The sequence below is a fragment of the Tachypleus tridentatus genome, chromosome 12, assembly GCF_004210375.1.
Source record: "Tachypleus tridentatus isolate NWPU-2018 chromosome 12, ASM421037v1, whole genome shotgun sequence".
Lineage (NCBI taxonomy): Eukaryota > Metazoa > Arthropoda > Merostomata > Xiphosura > Limulidae > Tachypleus > Tachypleus tridentatus.
In genome coordinates this window covers 106,386,534-106,399,211 of record NC_134836.1, presented here as the reverse complement: position 1 = coordinate 106,399,211, position 12,678 = coordinate 106,386,534, and the positions used below count along the sequence as shown (strand labels likewise).

Here is a 12,678-nt window from a genome sequence, read left to right as displayed (position 1 = left end):
TTTTGCTCAGCAATAAAAGTATAATGTCATATTGTTAAGAGTCTATGTGCTGAAAATATAAAATGAAATTTATAAACTAAAAAAAAAAAATGATTCTAATTTATATGTTTTATTAATTAAGGGGTTTGTTATTATTATTTAGATTTCAAATCAGAGGACAAGCCAGAAGGAAGATTATCTTTATAAACAGGTCACATTCCACAAAGGAGCAGCAAAAGTGTATAGATTATACTGTTTCCCAAAATGGGTTTGAACATGCGCGTTGATACTGCTAACTAGAATAAATCAACCTAATTACCCGAGAAAAGCGGGGTACTTTCACTAGTTCTAAAATATAAATTCAACAAAATTAATTGAATAATCCAGACTAGTAAAATAAATAGCAAGAAGTGTTTTACGAAACCTTCCCAAGGGAATTTTATCTAGACATGCAGTAGAACATTATCGCAAATAGTTCTTAAACAGCTCATTTTTGTAGAGGATAAAAATCAGGAATCTTCATTAAATTTAACACATCTCTGCAAATTAATCTTGAAATTATCATCACTTAATTACACTGCTGGCCAAAATCTTAAGACCAATGAACATAAAGAAAAAATCTGTATTTTGCGTTGTTAGACTCAACCACAAATTTGAGTAAAGCTTCGAAAGATGAAAATAAGAAAAGGGAAAATAAAAATAAAAAACTTTTTTAGCATTAAATAGGGAAATTGTGAACACTGTGAAATTAGCCTAAATACTAGCTGGTCAAAAGTTCAAGACCATACAGAAACGAAGCATTAATCGTTAAACACGAAACGAAATTTAGTCATTTGTGTTCAAGCATTATCGTTGTCAATATCTCCCCCACTGACATCGCCTGTGTTACATTGGGTAAAAACAAAGCAAAGGCTAAAAAGTTGACAGAGTTTGAACGTGGCAGAATTGTCAAACTGCAAAAGCAAAGTCTTTCTCAACGTGCCATCGCTGGTGAGATCAGGCGTAGAAAAACTGCTGTTGCAAATTTCTTAAAATACTCTGAGGGATACGGAACGAAAATTTCAAGTGGTCGGCCCAAGAAAATTTCGCCGGCGTTGAGCAGGATGATTCCTGCTGTTTGTCCGGCAATACACCAGCCGATTGTCAAAACAGATTAAGGCCCTTACCGATGCAGAATGCAGTTCAAGAACAATAAGATGGCATCTACGAGAGAAAGGCCTTAAAAACCGTAAACGTCTTCAAAGGCCACGCCTCTTTCCACACCACGAAACAGCTCGGTTAAACTTTGCTGAGAAGCACCAAACATGGGATGGAGAAAAGCGAAAGAAAATTTTGTTCTCTGATGAGAAAAAATTAACCTGGATGGTCCAGATGGCTTGCAACGTTACTGGCACGATAAGGATATCCCACTGGAGACATTTTCTACACGACACTGTGGAGGAGGTTCCATCATGACCTGGAGTGCTTTCTCCTTCCATGGAACAATGGAGCTTCAGGTTATACAGGGGTGTGAAACAGCAGCTGGCTACATTGGCATGTTGGAGAGAGCATCCTTATTGATTGAAGGATCTCGCTATGTGGAAATAACTGTATCCTTCAGCAGGACAATGCTGCAATTCACAATACCCGCAAGACAAAGGGCTTTTTCATGACAAATAATATGATTCTTTTGGACCATCCAGCATGTTCGTCCAAACTGAACCACAATGAAAATGTTTGGGGGTGAATGGCAAGGGAAGTCTATAAAAATGGACGTCAATTCCAAACAGTGCATGATCTTCGTGAAGTCATCTTCACCACTGGGAATAACATTCCAGCAAGCCTTCTGCAAACGCTTATATTGACCATGCTAAAGTGAAAGTTTTAAGTAATTCACAATGACGGCCGTGCAACTCACTACTGAGACCTCTTGTTGGGCATTTCCTACCCTGTTTAGGAGTTCTTTTTGGTATGGCCTTAAACTTTTGACCAGCTAGTATTTAGGCTAATTTCATAGTATTCACATTTTCCATATTAAATGCTAAAAAGGTTTTTTTACTTTTAATTTTCCCTTTTCTTATTTTCATTTTTTGAAGCTCTACTCAAATAAGTGGTTGGGTCTGACAAAGCAAAATACATATTTTTTCTTTATGTTCATTATTCTTAAGAGTTTGGCCAGCAGTGTATGTACTGATGATCATATCACTAAAATCCTCACAGATTTTATAATTGCAAATATTTTTAATTTCCAATAACACAGCTACACTAATGCAAAAGTTCTTAAACGGTAAAATGCATAAAAAACCTTGATCATTATTTCTAACTGTATGCAAAATGACCAGACTCAAAATAACAACCTGAATAACCTTAAATCAACATACTGTTACTGTACTAGTAAATATATATATATATATACATAATTTTACCATTACTGTGTTTCTATAAGAAGTTTTGTTTTGTTTTTTTCAGGGAGAAATTGTTACAAAGTTATCAGAATGTTTTTTGCAATTCAAAGGAATATTTTACATTTTTTATTTCCTTTAATTATGAAGCTTTTCTTGCAAAAAAAAGCCTTTTGTACAACTAAAACTCACAGATAGTTTAAAAGTAATAATACAAAAAAATCCATGCACTTATTTCTGAATTCAGTTGTTTCAATGCTGTTCCTTCATTTCGAAATTAGGAATAACCTTAAACCTCATAAGGTTGAAGTTTCAACTTTATAGTTTCTTAGTTAACAGTTTACATGATTGACTACTTGGTCTACATGAGGAATATCCATAAACGTATTGGCTGTGAAAAGTTTGGTGTATCATAATTATCAATAAATCAATGATTATATAAGTATTTTTTTGCTATCTAAATCTCTGCAAAAGAAAACAAATCAAGCAATCTTAATCACACTTGTTACAAAGTTAATTGAGATATTAAAAATGATATAGTAAAAGGATTTTTAACTCATGCTTATTACTTTAGGCACTGGATATTTAATAATATCAAAGCTAAAAAAAATATTTTGCTTGGATTTAAATTAGTACTTCCATTTATAACATTGCGCAGTAGAAATTGAGCTGTTTCTAAGTTTAACTGGTTCCTTCCTTTTTACATAAGGGTTCAAACAAAGTTTTTTCTATGAAATAATCGGTTGTTGAGAATTGAGAATATTTATAAATGATACCTGAACTGGATGAGGAAAGTAGAATATATTAATTAATAACGTTCTGTTTTACCTACTTAAAATCTTAAGTTTAGCTCCTGATAAGAATAATACAGAAAGAAGATAACAAAAATAATTTTTAATCTGTAAAATTTTTTGACTACGATATCAAATTGCTAAAATAATATTTTTGAGATTCTCTTTTACTTTCTCAAAGTACATTTGAAATCAGCTTTATCTAATGATTAAAACTCAATCTCAGAATACAAACAAGTTCATTAGATTGCAAATAAACAATATTCTGGTTATTAAAACCAAAAAGCCCCTTCATGGTTCTCTTTTTGCAGTTTTTCTGTCAAAACAAAGATAAAGACCTCTTCAGAAATAAAAGGGTAATAATCTGCAATTGATGTTTCATTCTCACCTCAACAACAGTGTAGCAGTTTCTCCTACCAATTAAACCCACCTTCCTGCATTTGTTCACTTAAATACTTAGACCATTATCAAATGATTATTTCTTCCTTGTATGAGAAATTTTAGGTCTTTTTTTGTTTCAGAAACTCAAACATTCTTTACTCCTCCACTTTATCCAACACTTGAGGTTATTTGTTACCTTTTATACAAATCCACTTGAGAATTGATGTCTTTTAAACTAAATGTTTCATCAAAATTCATCCACAACCTATATAACTGAAAGGGTCCACACTAGTGTTTTAATAGAAGGTACACAAATGTAACTTTTCTCCCCAATATATATTTTCTCAAGTATTTTTAATTTATAGTTCCTTACAAATCGTTTCCCACGAGTTTGAATAAGGTTTCTTCTTTGTATGCATTTTTCAATATTCTTTTAAGGTACAACTTCTTACAAAGTGTTTCCTACACTCTGTACAACTGCAGTGCTTCACCCTACCTTGTCTTCTTAGACATTGTTGTATTTCACCCTTTGATCCAAAGTGTTTTCCACAAAAAACACAACTGCAAGATTTCTCCCCCCTATATATTTTTTGATGCAATTTTAAGTCATTCTTTTTGTAACTGTTTTTCATACAAAGAACAAATGTAAAGTTTCTCCTCACTGTATAAGTTTCAGTATAATGCTTGCCCCAAATTGTTTGAGACAAACTCCACAACTGTATGGTTTCTCCAGAGTGTGTTTTTTGATGCATTAAGCTACTGTTTAATGAAACATTTTTCACACACACTACAACTGTGAGGTTTCTCATCAGTGTATATCATTTAATATTGTCTTAATTTACTACTTTTTACAAAAACAATGTACAACTGTGAGGTTTTTCCCCAGAGTGTTTTCTTTGATGTTCTTTCAAGGCACTACTTCTTACATAGTGTTTTCCACATAATGTACAACTGTAAGGTTTCTCACCAGTGTGTATTCTTTGGTGTTTCTTTAAAGCATCTTTTGTTCTGAAATGTTTTTCACACACTGTACAACTGTAAGGTTTTTCTCCAGTGTGTATTCTTTGATGTTCATGTAAAGTACTACTTCTTATAAAGTCTTTTCCACACACTGTACAACTGTAAGGTCTCTCTCCAGTGTGTGTCCTTTGATGTACTTTTAATTCAAAGTTTGTTCCAAAGTCATTTCCACAAACAACACAAATATAAATTTTCTCCCCAGTGTGTGTTCTTAAATGCCGTTCTAATTCACCCTTTGATACAAAATTTTTCCCACACACTGTACAATTGTAAGGTTTCTCCCCGGTGTGTATCCTTTGATGTAATTTTAAGTAATTCTTTCTACTAAAATGTTTTTCACACACTGAACAACTGTAAGGTTTCTCTCCAGTGTGTATTATTTGATGCTGTTTTAATTTACTACTTTGTACAAAATGTTTTCCACACACTGTACAACTGTAAGGTTTCTCTCCAGTGTGTATTCTTTGATGCTGTTTTAAGTTACTACTTACCACAAAATGTTTTCCACACACTGAACAACTGTAAGGTTTCTCACCAGTATGTATTCTTTCATGTATTTTTAAGACACTCTTTGTTCCAAATGGTTTATCACAAACTGCACAACTGTGTGGTTTCTGCCAAACATGAATTCTTTGATGTGATTTTAAGTTATTTCTTGCACCAAAGTGTTTTCCACACACAGAACAACTGTAAGGTTTCTCACCAGTATGTGTTCTTTGATGTATTTTTAAGTTAACACTTGTTCTAAATGTTTTTTCACAATCTGTACAACTATAAGGTTTCTCCCCAGTGTGTATGCTTTGATGCGATTTTAAGTTACTCATTGATACAAACTGTTTTCTACAAACTTCACAACTGTAAGGTTTTTCACCAGTGTGCGTTCTTTGATGCTGTTCTAATTTACCCTTTGATACAAACCGTTTTCCACAAACTGCACAACTGTATGGTTTTTCCCCAGTGTGTATTCTCAGGTGTGACTTCAAGTTATTCTTTCTAATAAATCTTTTTTTACAAACTATACAAGTAAATGGTTTCTCCCCTGTGTGTATTATTCGATGAAATTTTAAATTGCTGCGTGACACAAACTGTTTTCTACAAACTCCACAACTGTAAGGCTTCTCCCCAGTGTGTTTTCTTTCATGTTTTAAGGAACTATTTCTCTCAAAGTGTTTATCATAAACTGCACACTGATATGGTTTTTCTCCAGATTGTACTGTCTTTTCTTGTGTTAGGTTATCAAATGTTCTCAATTCTTTTAGGTTATTTTCATTTAAAGTTGTTTCTCCACATATTTCACTGTTAGGTTGTAAGGAATTTATAACTTCTGTACAATGATCTTCTGGTTTTATGCCATGATAATCAGGACTGGTCTTCGTATCTAAAACAGATTAAATTATGCCACATCATTGTTGATACTACTTTTGATGAACTTTAAATATATTTATTTTTCTAATATGATCAATATGTATACCAATATTTATTGACTTTTGTCCATGAACTAGAATAAAATTAAAAACAAACTGGTGGTAACATTCCACTGTCACCAGATATTTAGTATATACACTGTAGAAGTGTGACAGTACAGTGTAAAAACAACCAATGATCTGTTTAACCAGTATCTTTCTCAATTTCATTTTAGAGATATTTTATATTCTAAGTGGTTAATTATCATCAAATCTTCTAATGATTTGTTTACTTTCACACTTTAATTAAAATGGGGACTTTAAACACTAGTCAGTTAGAAAGTTTTCTGTTCCATTCTACACAAATAAAAAATGATCTCAGTTTTTAAACAAACATAACCTTAAAATTGTTTTTAACTATTTTCTTGTGATTTTATCACTTCAAAAGATATCATACAAAAATCTCAACCAGAAGAATACACAGATATATATACTTCAAACCAATCCAGTCAAATATGGTTCAATAACTTTGAAAAATAACCAAGAATTTAACACTACTACCTTTAAGCCTGTGCCGATAGTCTTAAATGTTTGTACTTACCAGATGTATTTTCTAACATAGGTTCAAGTTCTTCTTGAAATTCAGTTTTTCTTTTTACATTCATATTATTATAATTTGAATTACCCATATGAACATCATTGCTGTCACTGAACTTTGAAATAACATCACCTTCTAACAGGCTACCAAGCTGCACAGCTTTCTCTCGGATAAACATGTTCTGAAATTAAACAGCATATTCAAAAAAATTAATAAAACTAATGGCTAGTGTTATCATTACACATAGTCTCCATGTTTACTAGTTGAAAACATGATAATTATACTATAATAAAACTCTTGCTTATATAATATTGGAAAAAACATTTATTACACAATGTTAAACCCCCAACTTCATGAAATTTTTTATCCTGTGTGCATGCAGACTTGCAATAGGGGTCCATGATTTTCCTATTTTGCATCTATTTCCTGTATCAGAGAACTTCTTGATTCTCAGGGTGTAGATATGACATCATGACTACATCACACACTGATATAATGCAGTTGCACCACCTGTATATATATATAATAATACTGTCTGTTATATGTCCATGTAAATACTTTGCAGGGTGTGGATGGATCTTCACCAAGATTGGTATAGAAGTTCATTAGGCTGATGGGTAAATACACACAAATTTTCAATTTTTACCACTACTTTGCATCTGTTGATAGATCACCAAATTTGGCAAGAAATTTTGGTTTGTTGGGTCCATGAGGAGATGCATGAAAATTTACAATTTTATATTTTGTGTTTTGCTGTTTTTATGGGCATTTATTTTTAATTGTATATAAAGGAAACAACTTTTCATTTCTTAAGATAACTTTTCATTAATTATAAATCTAAATAGCTTCAGTCTAGGGTATGGGTACTCCAGCTATTATAATTAAAGCTAATGCTTCAAACTTTGTTTGTATGTAAACATTACCAAAAATATTGTATTACATGTTACAGCTTTTACAGTAAATAAGATTTGTTTTTTTTGAAACAGGTATGACATTTGATTACTAGGGTAATCATTCTCAAGCACACAAGTTTTAATGATAAAGAATATTTTAATATTTAAATTAACATTCAAGAATATAACAAGATATATTATTACACTTGGTTCTGGTTGCCATTTGTTTTTAATGTAAGATATTTAAATGGTTAAGTCAGTTATATATATGGTATCAAAGCAGGCTTGCAGAAAAATACTAACCTATACAGTAAGCACAAAAAAAAGGAAACTGATTCAACACTTTCTGTACTTACCTGCTCCATGTGGATTTTGAGTAAATATTCCTGTGAGGTAAGGTTAACACTTCACCAAGATCTGATGACATCAAGTATAGAGAATTGATTGTTTAGTTTAAATGTTAATTGACTAACTGGTTTGGGTTTTTCATTATTTTTCTCCTATTTTTGATGTTTTCATGCTTTTTGTTTTCTAGTACACGAACAGCAGTATCTTGAAATGCATCAATAACATACTGAATGTACAACATTAGTATGGAATTAAAGTCAACAGGGCAAGGTTAATATACCTGAGAAGACCAGATAGAAGTTAAAGCTGGAGACATGTAAACCAGAGTGGTGTAAGTGGAAATGTGTTTGATGCAATTCATACACCAGTCTATGAAATTACTGGTCCTTACTGAAAAGGAAAAAAAGAGATTCTGACATGCCTGATTTGATGGGAGGCTATGTTAAAAGAATTCCTTCAGAGTTAATCAAATCTCAGCAACACAGCAACAGACATAAAAGAGAAATAATAGAATTACATAATGAGGAAAGATATGGGAGAAAAAACACAACTGATTGCATTGTTAATATCTTTGGGGGAAAAAATGAGCACTCAAGAAAAAAATTAATCTGGCCCTATAATATATGAAACAAAAAGCTGCAAATGCATATGTATCTAATGACAATGATCAGAAGCAAAAGGGAGAAAACAGCAGAAAGAAATGAAATGTCTGATGAGGTATGTCCGAGACTTCATGTATTTTGTGATAAACAGCAGAAACTAAGAATGTGGTGGCTACAGCAAATGAAGTTGTAAACAGATGGATGTAACAAAAATGCAACAAGAACAAAGGAATTTTATTCTAAATAAATAAAGTCAGTTGAACAAACTAACTAGAAAGTCAAAAAGCATTGGAAATAAGCAACTGTAACCATGGGTAGTTTTAAGGAAACAATAAGTCTTTTATCACATGCTAATGCTCAAGAATATAGCAGCATGATGATTATATCATAAGCCTGTGCAACAGATGTAGAAACATGTAAAGATGGGAGTTTGTTTAAGACTACTGATAAGTCCATTAAAATTCATGACAGTTGTCCAATAGATAACTAAGTGGTGTAGAGAAGTAACATTCTGAAATTATGTTTACTTCATACATTGTTCTTGGCCATAGAATTTTTTTTTTTAAATAAATGGTGATTTGAAAAATAAACCTTATTTTTGAATAGGAAGTATAAATTAAATAAATTTTTTATGCTAACCATTCTGCACCTCAACTTTCAGTGGTCCAAAAATAATCAATGAAGATTTTATTTTAAAAACAGTAAACAGGCACTCAAATAGCAATATTGCTTAATAGATCCATTAATGGATTACACATGATTAACTGATCAGCACACATAACATAAAATTAGCAAAAAAAACAAAAAACTATTAATTTTTCTCTCTCTGTCTGTCATTATATATTTTTTTCTTTTTTAATGTAATGGTTTATAGTGAAAAGGTGTAAACTATCACACAATTGTCACTGCCTTTAAAATGTGCAGTAATCCAACAATGACCTATAAATGTAATCTATTCTGATCAAACACTTTAGGTGTGAAAACAGGTGCAGCTAAAAAAAGACTGAGCATGCAATTTATATGAAAGAAACCAAAATTAGCAACACTTTATTACTGATAATCTTACAACACATACTCATTCAGTTGTTAGCTAGGCCACATTTGTTGTTCAACTTGCAGTACGATGGTGGGTAAAAACATTTAAGGAGTTGTATTTAGTTTGTTCACAATTCCTTCAGCTTGTGACTACAAACAAGTTACCACCAACTAGTCTCAACAAAATGACCAGAATGATAATTACATCTACATATTCTCATTAATAACACAACAGTAATAGTTTTGATCTACAAATTACCTCCGTTTTCTCTGTACCTCCATCAAAGTCATCTTCTTTCTCCTCTTTTATCACACCAAACTTCAAAACTTTGTGTAGAGATCTTTCTACCATGTAATCAGTTTTTTCTGTAGCTAGAAATGTAAACAATGTAGATAACAAAACTCAACTTATGCACAACTTAACAATAATCAAAACCTATACAAAGTATTTAGCCAAATGAGGCTTTTCCATGAATTTGTTATGTGACATAAGGATGAATAGAAACATACCAACTTTCAATCAAGAGCATGTTCTTAAAACATACCTGAACTACCATGCACATTGGTAGTTGTAAGTTTCAAATGGTTAGTAATTAAGTAGCCAGTGTCAGAGAGAAGAGCATTTTTCCTATACCTGATATCAGAAAATTCTCAACAGAGAATAACAGTAATTAAGAAGAGTACATTTACTTCTAGAGTTGAAATACACACCATACAAACTGATAACTCTGCAGAATTAACAGAAGCAGCCAAGTACATGGGAAGAAGCAAACACAGCAAGATGATTCTCAAAATATAAAGTTATGGTAATGGGAACATTTAGTAACAAATTGAAAGAAATGTGAAAATTTAACACTACAGTGTACCCCTTTCTGACTGAAACTATGAGACAACTACTCCAGTATAGATGTCATGTCTCTAACGTTTCCAAATACTACAAAGATGGTGGAAAATCACCCAAAATCTTCTAACCACTTCCAAAAGACATCACTTTCTTCTAAAATACCAGTCCAGATGATGGAATGGCATCTAAAACAATCACAGAAACAAATGTTTATTTCAAATGTGGATGAAAATGCCCAAGTACAAGAGATCATGTACAAATTGTTTCTCAAACACCAAGTGATTTTAACTACTAAGAATTTGACTTGATTTGAAGAAATATTTTTAAATAATAAAACTTAAAATTAGGCAATTGTTGAGATTAACCTACATATTAAAATTTTCATTACATAATACTGCATTCTCTAAAAAACACAGCAGCAAACCATTACAATACTAATAACTGTAAAGTACATTCTGAAGAAGTTTGCCAGTTTTCATAAAAATACCCTAAATACAGAAAATATATTTATTAAAGTTTTTATCATTTACCATAACATTCTAAAATTGTTGCAAAAACTAATCTTTGCAGTAATAAGTGATTTATACAGTTGGTATGATATTAAGTGAGACAGTGAACAGTTATCAATACTGTCATGGCAATTCTTCAATTTTTATTTATAGAAGCAATTAATGTAACGACTTTCTGTAACTTTTAAATTATAAACTTTCAAAAATTCTTAGTATATTATTAATTGCATTAATATAACTTTTTTCTTATATTATTAAACTACCTAAACCTTAAAATCTACTAATGTTATTTCTCATATTAAACAAAACAGATGTTCCAGTTTTGATGTAAGATCTGTGTATTGTGCTTTTAACTGCTGAAACATTTGCTTGGTTATTGATTTAGATGAAGCGTAAGAAAGCGACAATCTGCCAGTTTGGATCTTGACAACTGTTACGGGTAATACTGCTATTTTATTTAGTTTGGCTTCAGGAAGAGATTGATTAATCGTGAATTCAAAACTAGTTTTCTAGTTGCATAATCACTCAAACTCGGAGAACGTGTATCGAATTGCCATACATGACGAGATACTTGTTAGCATAGATCACGAAGAATTTTTATTATAATTTTTCATTATCTTATCCGATAAGTTTAGTTGTTTCAAATTTATTTTAATGACAATAAATAATGAATACATATTATATATATTCAAAAGTCCCATCACTATCATAATTCTTCTGGCTCTCCAATTGCTTTTAAAAATTCAGCTACGAAAAACAAATTACGCTATAACTTCCGTAAATGGTAAAATAAAAAAAGACAGCTCCCTGTTAAAAATGCATAATACCTTAGTTGACATGTAAAACTTTGTTAGTTATTACTGATATAGTATCAAATCATTAAAAAGAACTATTGGCAATTTGGGAAAAACAGAATAGGAGAGGTGGATGTAATACTAGTAAATGGCTCCGATTTTTTAGTTTAGGTTCCGTTAACAAATAATATTGAAGTATATGCTGTACATTAATAGCATAAATATTATGCTTTAAGCGAGTGAGTTATATTATGAGTAGTTTACCTTAAGTTTTGTATTTCCTAGAAAGAAATAATATAAACCGAGGAACAAGAAAGATATAAAAATAATATGTTAGAATCCTCCTATACGAAAAATGTATATATACGAAGGGATACTTACCTTTACTAACACAAATGCTTAATCAACAGTATAACAGAAAATGTCGACAAATTCGCAATCAAATATTACATTGGAAAAAGTCCAACTGCCAATCAATATACGGTTAACGACTGCAGATGTGAAGAAGGCGCTAGTTAAGATAGGAGTGGTACCGTGTTCCTATTGGTGGAGAGCTGCTACATGATCATTTGTCTGTCGATATTCAGAAGCAGGAATTGAAAAGCTAGCGCCGTACACTGCAAATATGCAGTGATAAAGGACAGTACTAGTCGAGAAAAACTATTTTGTGACGGAAGATAAGATTTCATATCTGAAGTCACAATTTTCATACTAGTGGATTGAGGATTTTTAAAATAATTACTTGTAACACTAACGACTTACCTAAATTTGAAATGTGATATGTCAACTTTATTCATAAAGAAAATTAATAATAAAATAAACTGGAATTGCGAGCAATTGTCTAGTGTAAAATGACAAGTATAGACACTGACGATTCAAAAGTCATCCAATATTGATACTTATTTAGGTTTAATACCCCAATGGTGATCAGAAATTAGTTATTTTTCCTTGCACCTTTCTTGGTTTGTTGATAACTTTGCAGATTGTTATACTAATAGCTATGGCTTCCATGGAATTTTATGCATATGTTACTTATTGTTGTTAAGCGAGAGAAAAGGCCGTGAAAGATAGGAAGTGTGTTTGTTTTTCCGTTGTTGCGG

General features: G+C 31.5%; 1 pseudogene across 1 annotated transcript in view; it reads right to left on the bottom strand.

Annotated features, from left to right (window-relative positions):
• LOC143234263 (uncharacterized) overlaps window positions 1–12,109 on the bottom strand; it is a 29,819-nt pseudogene extending 17,710 nt beyond the window's left edge. Inside the window, exons 1-4 of the transcript XR_013018569.1 lie at window positions 11,960–12,109; window positions 10,298–10,460; window positions 9,691–9,797; window positions 6,641–6,734 (exon numbers count right to left, since the gene is read on the bottom strand). The product of XR_013018569.1 is annotated as an uncharacterized LOC143234263 (transcript). The remainder of the gene's footprint in view (window positions 1–6,640; window positions 6,735–9,690; window positions 9,798–10,297; window positions 10,461–11,959) is intronic.
• Between the last annotated feature and the right edge of the window lie 569 nt (window positions 12,110–12,678).